The 20,915-nt window shown below is 41.1% G+C and overlaps 1 long non-coding RNA gene across 2 annotated transcripts in view; it reads left to right on the forward strand.

Moving 5' to 3' along the window:
* LOC120369031 overlaps positions 1 to 20,915 on the forward strand; it is a 46,724-nt gene that overhangs the window by 5,332 nt on the left and 20,477 nt on the right. For both annotated transcript variants that reach the window (XR_005582900.1, XR_005582901.1), the window contains exon 2: positions 18,635 to 18,746. This is a non-coding gene — a long non-coding RNA (uncharacterized LOC120369031). The remainder of the gene's footprint in view (positions 1 to 18,634; positions 18,747 to 20,915) is intronic.

Genomic DNA, 20,915 nt, shown 5'->3' on the forward strand with positions numbered 1-20,915 from the left:
GAGTGATGCCAATTCAGTGGTGGAATATATGAAAGTGATCCACTGGTGATTCTGAAGGATATATTCATGACCCATTTTAATATATTGGGTTACATTCACTTGCTATGGAAATATCACAGTGCCACTAACTTGACTACCAAAAAAAAATGCTTTGGGTTCACAAGAACAAAAGACAATGATTGTAATTTGCTTTTGCCCTTTAGCAAAGCAATCAGCAATTTTCTAGTATTTTACAGTCATCCATCTATCTATTCATCTTGTAATATCCTTACTTTTTCTTGGAAATATTTAAATTAATTAACCTTTTAGTAACTGGGAACCATTAAAATGGTCGACCGTACTAACAATGAGAATTTATTTCTATACAATTTTTATGTGCTAGGAATTAATGTGTGTAGTTCATTTTTTAATGCAAGCACATCCTTAATAACTGTCCAGTTGCCATAGATAACAACTTCACCTTCCATATCTGCAGTATTCTAGGTATTTCCTATGTTAAAGCATACGGAATACTTGTGTAACCATATCCACTGACCCTAAGTAAAAGTGGCACATCGTTAGAAGTGATCAATGTAATCCTATAAGGAAAGATAGTTTTATGGAGTCTGGAATAGAGTGGAAGGATTCTACTATTGCCATACTCGTTCATACCTTCAGAGGTGGTGCAAATTAATTACTCCTGATTCACTGGGGCAGGTGTGGCTCATTAGACTCTACCTTGAATTCAAGAAAAATGCGAGTAGCCCTCTATGTGGAGGAGGCTAGGGCTGGGACAGACAGGTGCAGAAGTTGAGCAGAAGTTGTTCAGGATAGGGGTTGTCATTATTCATAAACTACCCTTTTTGGTACTAAAACCAAACCCCAGGATACCCTTCACAACAAGGGCTTGTCTACGTAAGGAAGCTATTGAGAAACAAGCTAGAGTGTGCATTTAAAACACAATAGATGTTCTGCACTAGCTCCCCACGTGGATGCTCTTATTCCCTCATTAAGAGTGCCTTTGTGCAGTTTAGTTTAAGGCAATCTAGCTTTTAGTGTGGAATAAGAATCTCCACTGAGGGAGATATTGCAGAACAGCAATTCTGGGTTATATCCCTGCGTAGTCAAACCCTAAGTGCATAGTTTATTGGAGTTGAATACAGACTCTACCCATTTGTGCAGCCAATTTTTTATGCAAATAATCATTCTTTAATTAAATAAATTATGTAGGCCTTTATTGCTAATAAGATCTTAACATTATTATGTTCTCTCACACAAAAGACCACAGAGAAGGTTGACTCTGTCACTCCTATAAGAAGCACAGATCCACCATGAATGGCTCCTGAAAATAAGTAATTTAAAATGTGGGGTTAGCAATGATCTTCAGCTATCATTTATAGACAAGGGTTGGGTGAATGATTCAGGTAAAACTAGACGCTTGCTCCAATCAGCTTTGTTTAGAGAAGGGGTTCATAGATTACAAGGTCAGAAGGTACCACTGTGATCATCTAGTCTGACCTCCTGCATAACAAGCCATAGAACTTCTCCAAAATAATTCTGAGAGCAAAGCTTGTAGAAAAACATCCAATCTTGTTTTCAGAATTGTCAGTGATGGAGAATCCATCATGAGCCTTGGTAAATTGTTCCAATTAGGGCTGTCAAATGATTAAAAAAATTAATTGTGATTAATTATGAGATTTTTAAAAACTGCGATTAATCACAGTTTTAATTACACTGTTAAAAATAATAGAATACTACGTATTTAAATATTTTTGGATGTTTGTGACATTTTCAAATATATTGATTGAATGCAAAGTATACAGTGCTCATTTTATATTATTATTTTTGGCCACTGTGTCACACTGGGAGCTCATGTTCAGCTGATTATCTACCACAACATCCGGAACTTTTTCAGAGTCACTGCTTCCCAGGATCGATCCCCCCATCCTGTAAGTATGTCCTACATTCTTTGTTCCTAGATGTACACACTTACATTTAGTCCTATTAAAATGCACATTGTTTGGTTGCACCTAGTTTATGAAGCAATCCAGATTGCCCTGAATCAGTGACCTGCCCTCTTCATTATTAAGTAATCCCCCAGTTTTTGTGTCATCTACAAACCTTCAGTGATGATTTTGTTTTTTCCCTGATCATTGACAAATATTTTAAACAGCATAGAGCCAAAAACCAGTCCCTGTAGGACCTTACTGGAAACACACCTGCTCAGCGATGATTCCCTGTTTAATTACATTCGGAAACCTATGATTTAGCCAGTTTTTAATCCATTTAATGTGAGCCATGTTAATTTTATAGTGTTGTAATTTTTTAATCAAAATGTCCTGCATTAACAAGTCAAACGCCTTACAGAAGTCTATTATGTCAACACTATTACCTTTATCAATCAAACTTGTAATCTCATAAAAAAATCAAGTTAGTGTGACAAGATCTCTTTTCCATAAACTCGAATTAACTTGCATTAATTACATTATCCTCCTTTTATTCTTTACTAATCGAGACCCACGTCAGCCACTCCATTATCTTGTCCAGGATCAATGCCAGGCTGATAGGCCTATAATTACCTGGGTCACCCCACTTACCTTTTTTAAAAATTGGCACATTAGATCCCCCCCCTCCCCCAAATCTTCTGGAACTTCCCCAGTGCACCAAGACTTATTGCAAATCAACATTAACATCCAGCAATCTCCTCAGCCAGATCTTTTAAAACTTTTGGTGGCAACTCATGTCTGGAGCTGCCTGTTTTAAAAATGTCTAATTTTAGTAGCTTCTGTTTGACATCTTCCAGAGATTCTTGTGGAATGGAAAGAGTGTTATCACCATATGATGAGATGATATCATCTGTGTTTTTCCCCCCGCAAACCCAGAACAGAAATATTTATTGAACACTTCTGCCTTCTCTGCAACCTGAGGAGTCTGAGTTTGGCAGTTAATGTAGCATCACAAACATCATTTCAGGCCATTGCCAGCCCCGAAACATTGGGGTTCCAAGACTCTATTGCTGGTGGCAGGAGTGTAGTTTGGTGTTAAATTCTGACCAAAGTGTATAGGCAGATGTCTCCACTGACTTCCACAGAGTTCAGCCTGCTTACATCAGGTCTGAATTTGGTCCCAAATTAATTCTCAACTGCCCCTTTCCCCATGTGAGCTGCTGGCCCCCCTCCAGCAACCATGATCTGGGGACAGGTTCCTGGTATATAGACTCTTCTGGGCTGACATTACTCTGTGATGACATTTGGGATTCTGTGATGTTATAGGTGTAATCCTTTCTCACACATGTGGCCAGATCCCTCCTGCCATGTGTGATTCATCGTAAGTTGTCATCAAAGTATCACCACATCGTCATGAGAGAGGTTCATGTTCAACAAAGATTGTAGCTGGATCCCAAGCCCCGGCTAATGAATTTCTGTGGGTTTGTTTACACCTAACTTATGCACAAAAAACAGAAGACCACAGATAGCTAATGTGAGGTGCTGCTGAGCAACACAGCCTACATGTTCTGCTCTCTCCCCATCCATTGTAGTATGTATGGGGCTTTGGCACTATGTGATGTCCTTTTTCAGTGGTCTCACTGTATACTTGGGTAGCTAGAAACTAAGCTACTGTGGGAAATTTATCTGTAGTCTTTAATAATTTGCTATGCATATCCACTCTTTCCTTTGTTATATTATCAATATTCTACAGTGCTACTGGTTTTAATAAGAAGGCTTTTCACTGGTTTTCTTTGTTCTAGTCATCTAATCTCCTAATGGAAGTTTCTAATTAAATTCCTGCAGCCATTTTTTAAAACTGTGTTTTGAATAGCAAAGTCTATCACATGAAGAAAGTGCATATGTCTCCAGCATGGATGTCCTTCCTGACAAACGGCAACTGACAGAGGCCCAACGTCCGCAGCACATCTCAGCAGATTAACTGAAGAGAACAATGGGCAATAAATAGAAGCAAGTAAATAGATACCTTCAATATACAGCAAAAATCCAAGAAGTTAAGCAAAGAACTCCTGGGTCTCAGTTATGGTTCCAGTGGCCAGATCTGCACTGGTGGAATAGGAAGAACACCATGTGAGCAGAGTTGTGGGAAGCACTTTGCTGGCAGAATTTAAGAGCAGGCCCCAAACTCCAAAGATGTTGGAGGATCATGTTCACTGGTGGAGTTTTCTACACCTCCGTCCATAACCCACCCAGCAACTGAAAGTGTCAGATGCTTGAACTTTACAAAGATAACAAGGGGTTGAACTACTCAAATTATGATCTCATCTGCCTTCAGCACCACTTCTGTAGGGTGAAAGGAAAAAAAATAAGCGAAAAGGACAAGAAAGTGTCATATACAGAAGAATCCATACATATAATGTCCTGCAGACTATTTGTGTAATAGATCCTTTTATTAATCCTTGTAAGTAAAGCAACTGGCATGTAGCATCTTCTCCAGATGGATCAGCTGTGGCATGCACATAACATTACCTTACATGTTTTCTAGTTAGCAAGCCAGGCAGCAGAGAGAGAAAGAGAGAGAGAGAGAGAGTGTCGGTCTGTCTCCTGCCCCAGCAATTTTTGCACACAGCCGTGGTCATCCACTGGTATCAATACTAATGTTCTTCTACTGCAAGCTTGTTGTGGAAGGCTGAGCCAAAATTGTCCCTTTCTCTTCTGGATGTGAAGCAATATTACATTCTGTCTTCTACTGCACATCTGCAGAGGCTATTGTTTTGGCTGGAATAAAATGAACACAGGTGGTAGCATAATGCTCATTGCAGCTACATGAAACACCTGTTACATGTAGAATTTTTTTATAGGTTTTTATTCGAGATGGTGCTTGGTCTTTTATGAGTTCATGCAGTGGACAGACAGCAGGAAGAGAAACTGTTCTCAAGTAGCTCAGATTTGCCACCAGTGGCCTGTTAGTGCAGAAGGATTATTATTCATAGATGGTGCCCTTATTTTAAAAAAGCACGTGTGCAAATGTGTATGCACACCTTTATGTGCACCCAGCTTGTGTGTGTATATATAGCCTGAACTTGCATATGTATATTAGGTGTTACAGACAAGTCAGGCGTGCACTTCACAGCATTTGGACCTGATTGTCATTATGCCAGTATGGCTTGCTCTACTTCACCCTTTCATTGACAAGGCAGAACATCTACTATGTTAAAATGAAGAAAGTTGCATTTAAAACTAGACTAGGTAAAGCATTAAAAAAAATCACTGTAGGAACAATCCGTGTAGATTCCTGAGAGATCAACTTGATGCCCTAACAAGCAATGGGGAGGAAGAGAGGTGGTTAGGATGTCAGGATTAGGGAATTTTTACACCCTGTTAAACCATTTCCTTTATGGACCAGCTTTAGCTGAGACAGCAGTGCTAGAAAACTTAGGCCTGGTCTACACTAAGAAGGGGGTTCGAATTAGGGTACACAAATTCAGCTACGTGAATAGCGTAGCTGAATTCGAAGTACCCTAGTTCGACCTACTCACCCGTCCAGACGCGGCGGGGTCGAACTCCGCGGCTCCCCCGTCGACTCCGCCAACTCCTTCTGCCGAGGTGGAGTACCGGAGTCAACCGCGGCGCTTCCGGAGTTCGAACTGTCGCGTCTAGATCAGACGCAATAGTTCGAACTCCAAAAAGTCGAACTCTCCGCGTCGAACCGGCAGGTAAGTGTAGACGTACCCTTAGATAATTGTGATCTTATTGGCTAGGGTCAGAGTTTAAATATTGTTTCTCTGTTCATATGAACACAAGGCGGTTTTGTGTGGCATGTGCATGCTGAGTCACAGCTGCTTCTCTGACTATATAATCACCTCTTTGCTGGGACTCTGGTTGGGAAGTTGGCATACTTCTAGAGATGATACTCTGCTCTATCTCATTTAGCTCTGTTAGCATCACTTCTCTTACTTCCGTGTGAAACTAATTACATTCAGTCACAAAACAAAAATCATACATGAGTCTGTAATTTGTCTTCCTGGAACAGTCCCAGGAACAAAGCATGGCAAACACGAATGTTTGTGTAAAGGGAATGAACGCTGCAAAGCAAAATTCAGTTTTCAATTCACCAAACTGTTCATGAAAAAAAATTTCCTACTATTTTCCCAGCTCTTGTTGACTGTATCCCAGGAAAAAACAAGCTAGTTCCACTCATATCTCACTGGGAGAAGAGTCTCCATGACAGGAAAACTGAACGCCTAATAGGATACATAGATTTCACGACATACAGTACATTGCCTGTAAACTTGTAGCTCAAATAATAGATGGAAACCAGATAAGGCGAGTACGCTGATCACTGCAGAGAGATTAGACATTGTAATTTGCATCTTTTCTTCTTATAACATTTACTCCATTTCTGTCTTAAAATTTTATGAGACTTTGAAGACTGGACTTATTCTAAACACTAAACAGGGATATTCCATATGAAAAAATAAAGAAGAGTATATGTTTTCTTTAGTATTACACCAATGACAGCTTCATGATTTTGTACCTTTAACTTACATGGAGGATGTAGCAAGCCGGGCTGAGGAAGAATGGGAACATTTTCGGGAGCTTACTCTGAACATAAAATCACTGTCTCATGGTAAAATGGTATTGCAGTGGTTCTGGTTTAATGCAAATTAGCTTCATCTAGGCCAGTTTCTAGCTGCATATTCCTTTCACTGAGTTTCATAATGAAAAACATTAATGAAATACATAAACAAGAAGGCAGAGGATGTCACTCTGGTGCTTCCCCAGAGCTGTGTGACCAGCCTTCTGCACAGCACAACAGTTGGAGAGCAACACACACTGCTTTTAAATTCTTGTGTCTAAACAGCACAGCTGCACCTCATTAAACTCTTCCCCCTGCCCCCACAAGCTGCTCACATTTGAACTCTGACTGAGAATAGCTCTCAGAACTCTGGACCATTGTTTGTCTCAAGGAACCTCCCCCTAGAATCATAGGGACTGTAGGAGGTCATCTAATCCAGCCTGCTGCTCAAAGTAAGACCAATCCCCAAACAGATTTTTACCACAGTTCCCTAAATGGCCCCCTCAAGGATTGAGCGCACAACCCTGGGTTTAGCAGGCTAATGCTCAAACCACTGAGCTATCCCTCCCTCCACTAGGACACTAATGGACCAGGGCTTCAGGGTCCTCTCTGCTAGTCTGTATACCCCAGTCACAGAAGAGTTAGGCTGACATTAAGTAGTCTGCATGAATATTTATTTGCATCTTTGCCATTTTCAAATTCTGTCTTGCTTGTCATTTAGTCTCCTCCATCTCTGCACCTCCTGTTTCTTTTCTGGCTGCACTAGTCACTGCACCCAACTCTGTAAAGTGTGATCTCTCCATTTTTCCTCTCAGTGTAAAGCATCTTTGTGCTGCAGAATCTGAAAGATGTTTTATAAAAAGCAATTCTATTTCTGTGTCTTACTTAGGGAGGAGATAGACAAATATTGTACTGAGATTATATCAAATGGCACAAATAAGAGTATAAGTACCTATGCCATCCATAATAGCTGTGTGCTATATACTGTACATCATACAACATTGTTTCTGTAGCAAGGGGACTCCTGCAGCTGCGAGTTCTAAGGGGATGTTATAACCTGCCTTTAGCGGAACATCAGATTGGATTAGTGGTTCATCTAGTCTGTGCCATTTCCTTGACAGGCTTTAAAGGAAGGTGCAAGAACCCCTATAATGGGGGTTGCCCAGTTGCCCAGAGGGGAAGTTTCTTCTTAATGATAGGCAGAGTGGTTGGTTTACATCCCTTATGTTTCTTAACCCAATCTAGTGTATTTGTAGATGTGCTCATTATTCACACGTGTCTAATTCTTTTTTTAAAACAGTACTAAGCCCTGCTTTTCAGGAGTATTTTGTATATTCCATAGCTAAGTATCTATTGCATTAAAAAGTATTTCCTTTGATCAGTTTTAAATCTATTTCCTCTCAGTTTCATTGGACTTCTTACCTTGGCATTATGAGAAAGGGTAAACAGGTGCATGTGATTCACCTTTTCCGTATCATGCATTATTTTGCCTACTTCTCTCACATTCCCTCTAAATTGTCTCCTCTCTAACCTGAGCAGTCCCAGTGCTTTCAATCTCTCCTCACAAATGGAAGTCTGGCCACTCCTCTCCTGATTTTTGTCACCCATCTATTTCTGCTCTGTTGTTTTTGAAATGATGAACCAGAACAGACTGCAGCATCCCAAGTAAGACTGGACTGTTAATTTGTACTGTACATTGATGATGTGTTCAGTATTATTCTGTAATGTCTTCATAGCTTGGAGACATGTTATATGGGCCAGCGCATTAATCAGCTGCTTCATCCTGAACATACTTGTGCACTCAGAAGAGAACCTGCTTTGATGCTTATGCAGGAAATAAAGGGTTCTCTATGGCTTCCTGCTTTCCAGTTCACCAGTGCAACACAAGGCAGGGCTTTGCCCTTATGATCGCTGGTCTCATCCAGATAGATGATAAATTATTACTTTATTGATTGAACTGTTGATTTGGGGTCAGTGGTTCATTTTTATCTTGATTATTTTGCTGAAGGCACTTGTCTAGCATCTTTGTACATTTATTAATACAGAAAAGTGTCCAAATACACTAGTCAGTTCACTACTGTAAATGAATTAGGAATCCACTGAATAATTTACATTTAGGTTGAACCTCCCTTTTTGGTGCCTGGTATACCTTCAAGATAGGCTGCAAGCAGTTCTGGTCATGACAATTTTCTTTATTATAAAGAAGTAAGATAGAAAAAATAACATATCATTGTGATCTTTCCGTTCACGGGATAAGAATTAGCGGAATTCTACAGACCTGTTTTTTATGACTGGGTTCCACTTTGTCTAGATTATCAAGTACTGGAGCATATCAATAAAACCTTGTTATGTATTAAAGACACCAAAGAGTTATAAAGTCATTCAGCTGACCTGCTAACCATTCATGAATATTGCAGATAAACCCTGTTCTGTCAGATCAACTGATACTTTTGAATAAGCTTCTAGTGTCCAATTCTTTATCGAAGGCAGTTCTGTACAACTAAACTGAAAGTAAACTTCATTTGTGGGGGGGGAGGAGAAAGAGGAGCCATTCAAAAACTATGCTTCTACTTTGGTTTTGAAGTGATTTCCTTTCTTTTAACATATTCAGAACATTCATCTATTTGAAGTCCGGCTCCCAAATATGACAGGTTTTATCTCAGAAACAAGAAAAATATGGTAATTAAAAATAAATAAACAACCAACCAAAACAAAATGTATTTTAAACTGTTTCCAAGTGATTTTTGTTGTGTGGTTGTAGGAGGTGCCTACATTTGGGGTCTAACATAGAATAGAGCATATTTACTATATCTTTTCTCTCTCTGATTTTGTTCCTTATGAACATAATTCATATCTACTTACTTAAATAAACATATATTCTCACAACCATGTTACTCTCACATTTTCTCAATTTTAGCTTATCACTCACCATATTTGTTGGCTCACTACTCTGACTTCTTAAAAGGTGGGAAAAGTTAACAAAAATTAAGTTCTGCTCTTATCAAACTACTTTAGAAAGTATGGCTGGGATTGTCAAAAGTGTGTAAGGGAATTAGGGTGCCCATCTCTCATTGTAATGGGATTTGGATGACTAACTCCCTTAGGTTCCTTTGAAGATCCCAGCCTAAAGACTTGATCTTGCACTTCAGTATATGTGAGTGCATGGCTGTGTCCATGAAATCAATGGGAATCGGTGCGGGAACAGCAGTCTGCCTGCATGGAATGAATATCAGGATAGGTGCCATAAGAATTACCATACTGTATCATACCATTGGTCCTTCCAGTCCAGCATCCTCTCTGTGACATTGCTTCAGAGAAAGGTGCAATAAACCCCACAGTGAACAATTCTGTAATAAATACCTCATAAGGCTATCTTCTTCATAAACCTGTCACCTGGAGGTTGATCTATGATCTGAAGCATGAGAAATTTTATCCCTCCTGTCTACTGTAACGCAGGATGCTCTTGTTATCAATATCGAGGTCTATTTTCATGTGTTTGGGATGGCTGGCTCCATTCGCAAGCTACACACAAAGGTGGCAGAATGAGGCCCTATATAGTCCTGATTATCTGTATTTTTGAGTCACGTCAAGTGAGTAAAAGAAAATAACATTTATATAGGAAGCCCTTATTGCAAGGCTATCTATTCAATGCTATTTCTGAAATAAGGCTTTTGGGATGGGGAGATAACTCCTCTGAACCAGTGTACAAAGCGGATACAGTGCACTATATTATCTAACAACACTCTGCTTTTCCACTCAGGTAGACAGACATTAAGGTGCATTAGTCCTATCATTTGTATGTCTATAAATATCAATAAAGTATGTTATTTAGCATTCACATTTACACAATGAAGGACGGCAACTATACTTTTCAGGAAATTTCACAGAGACATTCACAAACAAAAGTTCAGTAATTTAATCTTCCAAAAGCTCAATAATGCTAAGTTCAAAATTGCAGGTTTTAAAATAATGTACCCGATAAGTAATGATGACAGAATTTAAAAGGTCCATTATTCGGTAATCTAATATTCCCAATCCCAATTATCTGACAAAGAGAATACTCTCCCTTAAACAGCGCTAATGTGTTTGCATCTAGATTAGTCTCTTAGGGAGAAAAGAAGCATTCTTTACAGGCTTTATCTGTTTTCAAATGTCTGACTCCACAAGGAGCCATTTTGCACTGCTGATGAGGCTATGTAAATGACTCAAATGTCTTTGTCTGATAGGTGCTATTTCTTACAGATACACATGATACTGGACTAGCATGAGGTACTTCCCAGCAAAGCCAACCTTTAGTATAAAATGATCTTTAACATGCTGTGCCTGGTGCCTTCAAATCCTCTGCTGCTGCCTCACTGCAAAACAAACATTGTGGTTAACTAGTTTTCTTCTCACTCCCTCTTCTTGCATGTCGGGCTGCTTCTAACTTTCATGCAGCACAACACCCCTCATGTAATGCGTTGTTATATTAGTTGAGGCAAATTCTCTCCCTTCTTTCAACACTGGCAAGGATTCCTAGGCAGTGGTAACAGTGTGGCTTGGCAAGGCTCAAGTGTGAAGGTCACACAGGGTCGTGCACCCTACTCTGCAGGAGATCCCTGCATAGTAACATGCAGGGTCAGAGGAACCACTGCTACCCAGATTCTCTGGTCCTCTTTCCTGTAGTAAGGACACATATGAGGTTCAGAGGTCTACTTTGGCCATCAGGCTAATGTAACCTAAGCAGAAACTCTACAGAAGCTGCCCTGATCCTTGGGCAGAAATCTTTCCTCTCAGCCCACTGTCCCCTGCACATTTTCTCAGCATCCACCTCAGCTACTTCAGTTGGTCACTGCAATGAGGTTTTAGTTCTTAGAGAGGTTGAATACAGCCTCCCCTATCCAACATTCAAGCTGGCATGGGACCCGTAATGTTGTCTTCTGTTGCAGACCGCCAGATTTTCCTCTGGAATGTACAGCATCTTCCTAAACATGGAATCAATGCAAACCACAAATATATTATATTATTATTAATTTGAATTACTGTAGGGCCTAAGGGAACCCAGTCATAGACCTGGGCCATTAGTTCTTAGCCTTATCTCGTATCAAAGGCTGAGAAAAGTCAACGCAACTCAAAGTAGAGGCTGACATTCTGAACTTAATTTGTCCTCTTGTGCTGGAGCACATGCAGTAATACCCAAGCACAGTGACACATGACACCGGTAGAAGTCAGAGCAGCATGGTTGACACCAGTTTCATGATAAGGTTACTACCACCATCATTCCAGGTGCGATTGGGACAGTCAGGTGTTCCCAGGCCCTGCAAAGACTGAATCACAGGGCACAACATAACAGTCTCTCTTATTTTTTGTACAATTTTGGATAAGTTTTAAGACATAATATCATAGCGCCTGTCATTAAACAGTTATGAATTGTTCTTGTTCATAATTTCCTGACAATGTAGGTGTAGCAAGGCAACGACTCACCAGCACGGCACCTCCTGCTGGTCATCCAGGGAATTAGCTTTACCAGCCTTGGAGCACCCTCTGCCATCTGGTGCCTCACCTGCCGCTGGCATCCGTGTCCCTCCCGGCCCCCAGTGCCCCTTTACCTTGGGTGCTGCCCCCTGGCAATACCCCCCACAGATCTGGGTCTCCCCTCCCCAGAGAACCCCCAACCCTCTATCCCCACCTTCTCCTCAGTCTATGGCTACTGCCAGTCTCCATCTAGACTCTGCTCCCTGGGGCAGACTGCAGTGTACAAGCCATTCATCATTGGCAAAGGGGGGGTTGGACCTGCTGCCTTTGCCTAACTCCTGGGCTGCAGCCTCTGCAACCCCAGTACCTGGTTTGGCCTTGCACAGGGCCTGCAGCCTGGGGCGTTGCCAGGCAGGAGCTCCTCTCACCTTTCCCCAGCTCTGCCCCGTTGCCTGCACCCTCAGCTCCCAGGCAGCTAGGTCCTTCTCCCTCTGAAGCTGGACGGAACATGGGTCTAGCTCCTGGCTCATAGCCCTTTTATCAGGGCCAGCTGAGGCCTGATTGGGGCATGGCCCAGCTGTGGCTGTTTCCCCAATCAGGCTAGCTTTTAGCTCAGAGCCCCAGCTGTCTCCCAGGGCTGGCTGTAACCCTTTCCAGACCAGGGAGCGAGTGACCACCCCACTACAGTAGGATTTGTGGGTCGTTTCACCCTGCCAACGTGATGATTTTCCAGAATTTCCAACTACCTTTACTTCACACTCCCAAGTGCCCTATTATTATTTGTATTACAGTACTGCCAAGAGGCCCAATCGGGCTTGGGCAATAAGCTCTTTGGCACAGATCCATTGTACTAGGCCAGGGGTGGGCAAACTTTTTGGCCTCCGGGCCACATCTGGGTGGGGAAATTGCATGCAGGGCCATGAATGCAGAGCTGGGGCAGGGGGTTGGGGTGCGGGAGGGAGTGCAGGGTGTAGGAGGGGGTGTGGTGTGCAGGAAGGGGCTCAGGGCAAGGGGCTGGAGTGCAGGAGGGGTACAGGATGCAGGAGAGGGCTCAGGGCAGGGGGTTGGGGTGCAGGAGGAGTGTGCCAGGGGGTTGGGGTGCAGGAGGAGTTCAGGGTGAGGGCACTTACCTCAAGCAGCTCCGGGGTGCAGGTTCTCTGCTTGCCCTGGCCCCCCGCCACTCCCAGAAGTGGCCAGCATGTCCGGCAGTGGCTCCTGGGGGCGGGGTGGGGTGCAGCGGAGCAGGCGACTCTGCCGCACACTGCCCTCGCCTGTGGGTACCACCCCTGAAGCTCCCATTGGCTGCAGTTTCCCATTCCCGGCCAATGGGAGCTGTGGGGGACAGTGCCTGCAGGCAAGGGCAGCGCACTGAGCCCTCTGCCCCCCCTCTCCTGCAGGGGCTACAGGGATGTGGTGTTGGCCGGTTCCGGGAGCGGAGCAGGCAGGGTAGCCTGCCTGAGCCCCGCTGCGCCATGGGGCCGGCAATCCCGCAGGCCAGATTGAGAGCCCTGACGGGCCGGATTCGGCCCCTGGGCCATAGTTTGCCCTCCCCTGTACTAGGCACTGAGAGCCAGTGTCGGTGACAAAGAACTTACTGTAGACAAATAGACAAGCCAAAGGGTGGGAGGGGAAACAGAGGCACAGCAAGGTGAAGTGACTTGCTCAGGGTCACAGCAAGTCATTGACAGAGTTGGGAAGAGAACACAGGTCTCCTGGCTTCTCATGCTACCCTGAGGAAACCCTCTGGATGGCTTCCTGGCTTTATCCGAGCCCTGCAGTGTTGCTACTGCTATTTCTTTGGCGTACTAGAACGCTATGAAAGTGTTTTGGATGCTGGCAAGCCTCAATGAAGTTTACTTTAAATGAAAAAAAATGTTTTGGAAACTTTTGTCTGAGTTATGCAGTAAGACTCTGCGATAGGGTCACACTGAGCAGAATTTCATTACTGGTAGCACCATGACTGAGTAAAACCATGGCTGCCAGCCAACAGTGTCTATAGCCCTCAGTCTCCCAATCAGATCAATTCATAACAAGTAAGTAGCAGGCTAAAGCAGAGCAGCAAAGCCTAATGAAGGTAGAGAAACTGTAATTTAGCACAATCGACAACCTTATTCCTGGAATGGCACCATCACATGTTTGAGAATTTTCTGATTGTTTCAGTCTCAGGCAGGAAAAAAATATATCTATACAAAGACATTTATAACTCTTTATATTATTTTACATGTCTATATAATGCCTGTCAGAACTCAATGGCAAGGATCACAATGAGAAGTAAAAATTGAACTTTCTGAAGCACCCAATGCATCATTATAAACTATGCATTTGCTGTGCTGAAACAGAGCAACGAAACAAGGTGGTTTTTCTGTGGATGCTACACAATATTCAACTAAATGATCTCAGTACCGTACATTAATCAGAGGCAAACTCTTACGATGGTGTTGATTCACTCAAGTTATTTGAATGAACCAAAAGACACCAACATGCCATATGTCTAATTATTTTATTTTGACCTTCCAAAACAGGAAGTGCTCTGTTGTTACCTGAAGCATTATATCTGATTGCCACTACTCTATGATTATTTATCTACAAAGGAGAACTATTGTCCTGTTAGTTTGAAACCATGATCATAGGTAATATTATTTGTCTTTTTAAATTGTTGTATGTAGGGAAGAGACTTTATTGTTTTGTCAGAAAATAAAGGCAAATGGGTCAATCGGTTTTTTAGGTGTTTTCTGTTTTTCTAGGTAATTCTCTTTCAGTTTAAAACTGTGCTTGACGATTAATTTCTGCCTTTAACTGCTTCTGTGGTATCTCAAGTTGTCCTTTCTTTTATTGTTTCACTGCTCCCTGGGGCACTTTTTTAAAGCTCTCTTCAATCACTATTTGTTTCGATTCAGTCTACTGTTAAATAGCAGACTTTCCCCCAGTTCACTTTAGCTAACTCTGAACTCAAGGATGCAGATGTTTTCAGATTCTTATGTCCTCCTACCAGATGACAGCAAAGACAGTATCCAAAAATCATTGTCCTAAGCGAGTTCCAGGCCTGCCTTAAAAATCTGGATTTAAACCTCTATCCTTATGGTTTCCTTTTTTTAATTTTTTTTTTTAAATTTGCTCTACAGGTCTTTAGCTTCACCTAGTGGCTCACTCCAAAATGCAAATTTTATTCTATACCTAAAGTAAGGAGTAAAAAAAGGTAGTGGTTTTGTTGAAATTACTGTAATGTGAGATGGAGAAATTATTTGCAGATGTTACACCTTTCTGGCTGTTTTGAGTTAACCACAGACTTCTTTAAAATGCTATAAGTGCTCTTCACTTTCAGATTACAAACTGCTGTGTTATCACATTGAACCAAATTCTGCCCTCCAGTGTGGACATGTAAAAGGCCCCCTGACTTGAAAGGAAGTTACACGCATGTATCTGAAAGCAAAACCTGGCATTTTATCTAATAAACAGCCATTACTTAATTCTGTACCTTAGCTCCCAGCACCACTTATTTTAGTTATTTCAACCTTTGTGCAACGTGCAAAAACCAAATAAGTAAAATGGGAGTTTTTCAGGAATAGGCCGATATTTGCTGCCCAGTTCTCATTCTTTTTAATGGAAACCGGGACCCAGATCCTCAAAGGTGTTTAGGTGCCTAACTCCCATTGAAATCAATTGCACCTAAATACCTTAGAGGATCTAGGCCCGCATGTCCAATCCCTCAGGCAGATTTTCAAACCTCAGCCATGGTGCCTACAGTGTTTTGCTGTCCTGCTTGGCATCCCTGCACGTAAGTATGTATACATCATATGCCTCTTATTTAACCCTGTCTGTGTGTGTGTGTGATTTTTCAACAGCCCACAATAGCTGTTGACATAAATGAGAACTCAGGAAGCCATTGAGCCAAATGCTTACATTCTTATTCTTTTCCACAGAGTCCTTACTCAGTGAAAACTCTCACTGAAATCAAGGGAGGTTTTGCCTGAAAGGGAGTGATATTAAAACCTAAATGAAATAATCTGGTCCTATGGGCCTGATGGAACTTGAAGTCTGTAGATGCGGTTTCAAAAAAGATTTTGGTAGAAGGTCTGGTTGAAATGTGGGCACCAGGGAAGAGAAGTTTGTAAGAGCTCTGCATGAAAAATGTCATCTCTGTGTTTGCAAGGTTTTCATGTCCTCATATGACATTCTGCGAGCCCAAAACGTTTTTGGAGATCAACTAGCAAAATTCACTCCTGGCTCAGAATTTCACCCAGTCTAAATATTCTGTGAAAAATACTAAGGCAGCGGCAGCCACCTCTGGAACTTTTTATTTATGGTGAGAAGACAGGTCTGGGAAGGGGACAAAGGCAGATGTAGAAAATCACAAACATTTATTTTATTTTACAGACACACACACAAACACACACACACACACACACGTGCCAGATCAATAAAGTCAGAAGTGACCAAGGATGTTTGTGCTCTGATCCCTTTTCTTGCAGTGGCGTACAGGGTTCTGGACTAAGACCCGAATATGCCAGCCAAAGAAGTGACTTCAAACCAGAGTTTTGGATATCAGTGGTGATGGAGGCCTGTTTGAGACTGAGTGGATAATGCTTTTTGTTGTTTTTATGGGGTGGCAGTAGGTCAAGCCAACCTCTTTGCTGCCAGGGCCCCATAGTACACTCAGGGCTTTCCTGACTCAGTGTTGTGTACTTTGGGATTGATTTCAGGCTGCAGACCTCGAGTGCTAGAAAGCCCATCTCAGGGAGGAGCATGAGGGCACAAGCTTCCCGCCATCCCCATATCCTTGGGAGTGGAGCTGGCCTGTACAGCTCTGAAATGGGAATGAAAGCTTTGAGTCAAAGCTATTTCTGAGATGGATTTGGTCCACAGTGCTGCAATAGCAATCACTCCCTTCGGTTGTGACCCTCTAACCACAGCTACTGAATAGTCAGGAAAGTCTGACATCTGGAGTGGGTTATTTCCTTTTGGGGGAGAGAGGAGTTTTCCCAGTAACAGGTTGCTGTATCTTAATCCAAGTTCATTACAGTAGGTGCTCTAGGCTTAGGAATAGAGATTTTATATTGTAAAAACAAGCTGCATCTTACAATTCACAGGACTCCAGACAACACCTCCACTCCAGTTTGCAGCTGGACACTTTCTCTTAAACTGCTGTAAGAATATATATGTTTTAACTCCTCACCAATTGATTAAAGCCTTTATGTGGCAAATGTACCGGGGCTGACACTCAAAACCACCTGTCAGTAAATAGACGTTGGGCTATTTGCGCCAAACCACACTCTGACACCAGTCTGTTGGGTTTGTTATCTCTCATAGCTACTTCCAGTATAAACAGCCTCAGAAGCAACAGACCAAGTAGAATCACTAAGTTCTTCCCGGGCTTCCATTGTCAATTAATGAAATGTAGTTATAGGAGAGTCATAAAATAACACATGATTGTTGCGCTCAACTACCTAGTGTGCCAACAAAACACTTGGGACTACTGCCTAAATGTATCAGTCCACTAAGTCAGGTGCCTTCAAATATTTGAAATTGTTCTTTAGAAAAAAAATTAAACAGTCCACACTTTCTTTGAATTACTATGGCCTTTCAAAGTCCATGTAAAGTATTATGCAAGGAGACAAAGCTATTTTACCAGGCAGGCAGATATTCCAAATTACTGGTTCTTAACAAGCATGGTAATACATCAGTCAAAAGCAATAAATTTAAACTTAATGAAATCTCAATTTGCCTACAGTGCATTTCACTTTGACATTTTCTACATTGCCATGGTGCTTTGATAAAGTTTTTTAAAATGCAAAGAAAGTGTCTGTAAGGCTAAAGAGCAGACTTGGTGCCATTGTGCCCAATGGAACATTACAGTACTTAAGTTCCATCACTATATGCCCTGTGGCACACTAAGCCTGAGTGGTAACATAGGTTCAGTTTTCATTATCATCATGTGATTATCCATTTTACTGCATTTAACTGATAATACAACTACCAGCTCACCTTAAAAGAATTAGCTTGGAGGTTTCATTGCTTTCCAAATGGAATTCATTTGACAAACAAATGACAATTAGCCCAGTCTCCCTGTTCTGTGTCAGGATGGTTTTTGATTGAACCTAGACCAATTTACAATTTTTAAATGAGTTTAGACATTTACATTTAAAATGTCTAGAGGAAATTAGCCCTGGGACATCTAACAACCAAAATGCTTTTTGAAGTTGATTATTATTTGATCTAGTACCCTCTACCTGCACATTTTGTTCTGACTTCAAAGTTTTGGAATGAAAATGCCACCTACACCTCAAAGCACAGGGAAAAACTTAAAAGCAGTTTTACTCATTATGTTATGCAAAGAAACCTATATTTTAATATTCATTTAATATGGTTAGTTAGCTTTAATGACACCAGTTTGACAGTGTCATAGTTTTCAAGTATAGGACATTGATTGAAGTTTCTGGTTCTTGCCATTTTTTTGTAGAAGGAAAGAATATATTTTGACGGTGAGATTTATATGCCTATCCCTACCATTCTGTCACAGCTAGAAATACAGTCATTTACAGATGAATGTGTTGTGTGTCTTTATGAAGAAAGTAAAACATATCTTCTCATTTCCGTGTTGTCGTGTGTACCAAAAGCGTTATTAGTATTTGTTTTGTGCATGCTAAATTCTTCCAACTCGTGGATGTTTGTCTTACAGCGACAATGTCTACTTCCAAGGAACTGTCAGTAATTCCATTATAAATATGCAGGCACCTATAATGCAGCCATGAAAATTGGGCTGAAATTAGGCACAAGATCTCAGCCTCAAGGTAATTTGATTCTTATTATTTTTATTTTTATTATTAATTATGTTATTTTGGCAAAACTGGAAAACAGTGTATTTGGCCATTGTAGAATTATAAGTGCAAAGCTAATTGCCCCTGATATTCAGTTATCCAACTGAAGTCAAGGGGAGTTTGGGGTACTAGGCCCATTTTATTTCGGATAAACCGCTATTAGGTTTAACTTTCAAACAGCGATGACAGCACAAGTGATGTGCCCAGGGCTGCAGCAGCCTGAACCCCAGCCCCACGAGCCTCTTTGTTTCCATGACCACAGAATTCCCATTTAAAAAGGGAGCAATGATTTAGTATTTCTAGAAAAAGTTGGATTTCATTTATTATTTATAAATTTCATTTTGTACATATCTTAGGGGACATTAAGAGATTAGTAGTCATGCAGTTTGTTCTGAGCATTAATGCTAATCCTTCAAGATAGGTGAAGGGTAATTTCATTAGTTTTTTATAAAGATTTGCAATAAAACTAACCATTCAGTCAACAGTCTGAAAGGAGACATTTAGCACGCCGCTTCCTTGCATCGCAGCGGGATCCCTGCGCTCATAGTAAAATGTCAGTAGGAACTGGCAGCTCAGCAACATGAGTACATTCTACAAAGGTTGTTTTATGTAAAATAGGTGAGTCCCTCTTTCCCAAATATGTCACACAAGATCATTGTCTCTGGCATGACATACTGTAGTTCGGGAAGGGAAGTTAATCTAGGAAATAAAGGGACTACAGACTATTGATACCAAAATCAGCAATTACATTGTACGAGATCTCATGAATAATTCCTGAGCTGTGATTTAACATTAATCTGGGTGTTTAGTACAAAGCTGGGCCGACACCAATAAAATGCTGACTGATTTGTTTTGAAATGGTGCTTCTTCAGGTTTCATTGCTGCGCTCCGTAATAAATGCATTTAGGTAATGCTCCAAGCCCCTCCCTACAACACACACACAATATTTGGTGCTACTTTTATCAATATCACATTGTTTTTCTCATTGAGAGCCAAATTCTTTTCCTTGACAAAGCACAAGTCAAAATAAGTGTTGCAGAAGCGTGCTGCATGGGAGATGGAATTCTTCTCCCAAGACAATCTTACCAGAATAGGTCCCCACGCTACTATATAGTGATGACATTTGCCATCTGTTGACCAGAAGATGTTGGTTAAAAATCAAGGGTTCCTTTGTGTAGAGCTAGACAGAAAAATACCCAGCCAAATCTCAGGAGATTTTACTGTCTTACAGTTTTCCTTCTGATAGATACTTTAATATGACTGCTTTCTGATGCACCTCAAAAATGAGGATAAAAGAATAAGTGAATGAAACAGTGATCTCAATCTCAAGAGACACAACACATTTATTCTGAAACTCTCCCACCTGTGCGCAGGGAAATCTGCACTTTGAATCAGCTCCAATCTCAGGTGTGGCTTCTGCCTGTATAATAGTCACTTTACCACTTAATAATGGTAAATAACTAGCTGAAAAGCCCTCTTCTTGTCCTTTAGTGTGACACGTCTGCTGTGCATGTGCTGTACACTTTTCAATAAAAGTAAGGCCTGGGTTTTTATATTTGCTGATTGTGTGAGTAAATATAAAAGTTTGCCTCAGTGGAATTCTGATTTCAGTGAAGTTACTTCTGATTATGAAATCAGAATCAGGCCAAAGGTGTGTTTGATACATGCATTTTTCCCCTTTTGTTAAACATGATGTGCCCAAAATTACAGAAGAAGAACATGTTCTTTTCAATAATCTGATATTAATTGCCCTGAATCATAAATAAGAATACTTCATTGGAACCATTTTCAGTTGCAAAATGCAGTTCTGTCTAAATCAATACTCTTGGCAATATTGTGTCAATTTCACAGAAATCTCATTTAGGACAAAAGTAAAACCAAATGTATATATATTCACATTGAAACATCCCATGTTGACATTTTCAGAATAAAAAATATTTTGATTTTTTGTTTTGTTTTTATTTTTGCATTGTACTATATGTTATAATATACAGTTTAAAAAGTCATCCTGATTCTGTGGAAATGGAACAAATGGAAGAAGGAGATAGTAGCAATCAAGATAAATTAGAAGTTATGAAGTGCAGAAAATTGATAAGGGAAGCTAAGGACACCAAGGAAAACTCCATGGCTGGCAGGGCTGAG

Source organism: Mauremys reevesii, linkage group 7, assembly GCF_016161935.1.
Source record: "Mauremys reevesii isolate NIE-2019 linkage group 7, ASM1616193v1, whole genome shotgun sequence".
Taxonomy (NCBI): Eukaryota; Metazoa; Chordata; order Testudines; family Geoemydidae; genus Mauremys; species Mauremys reevesii.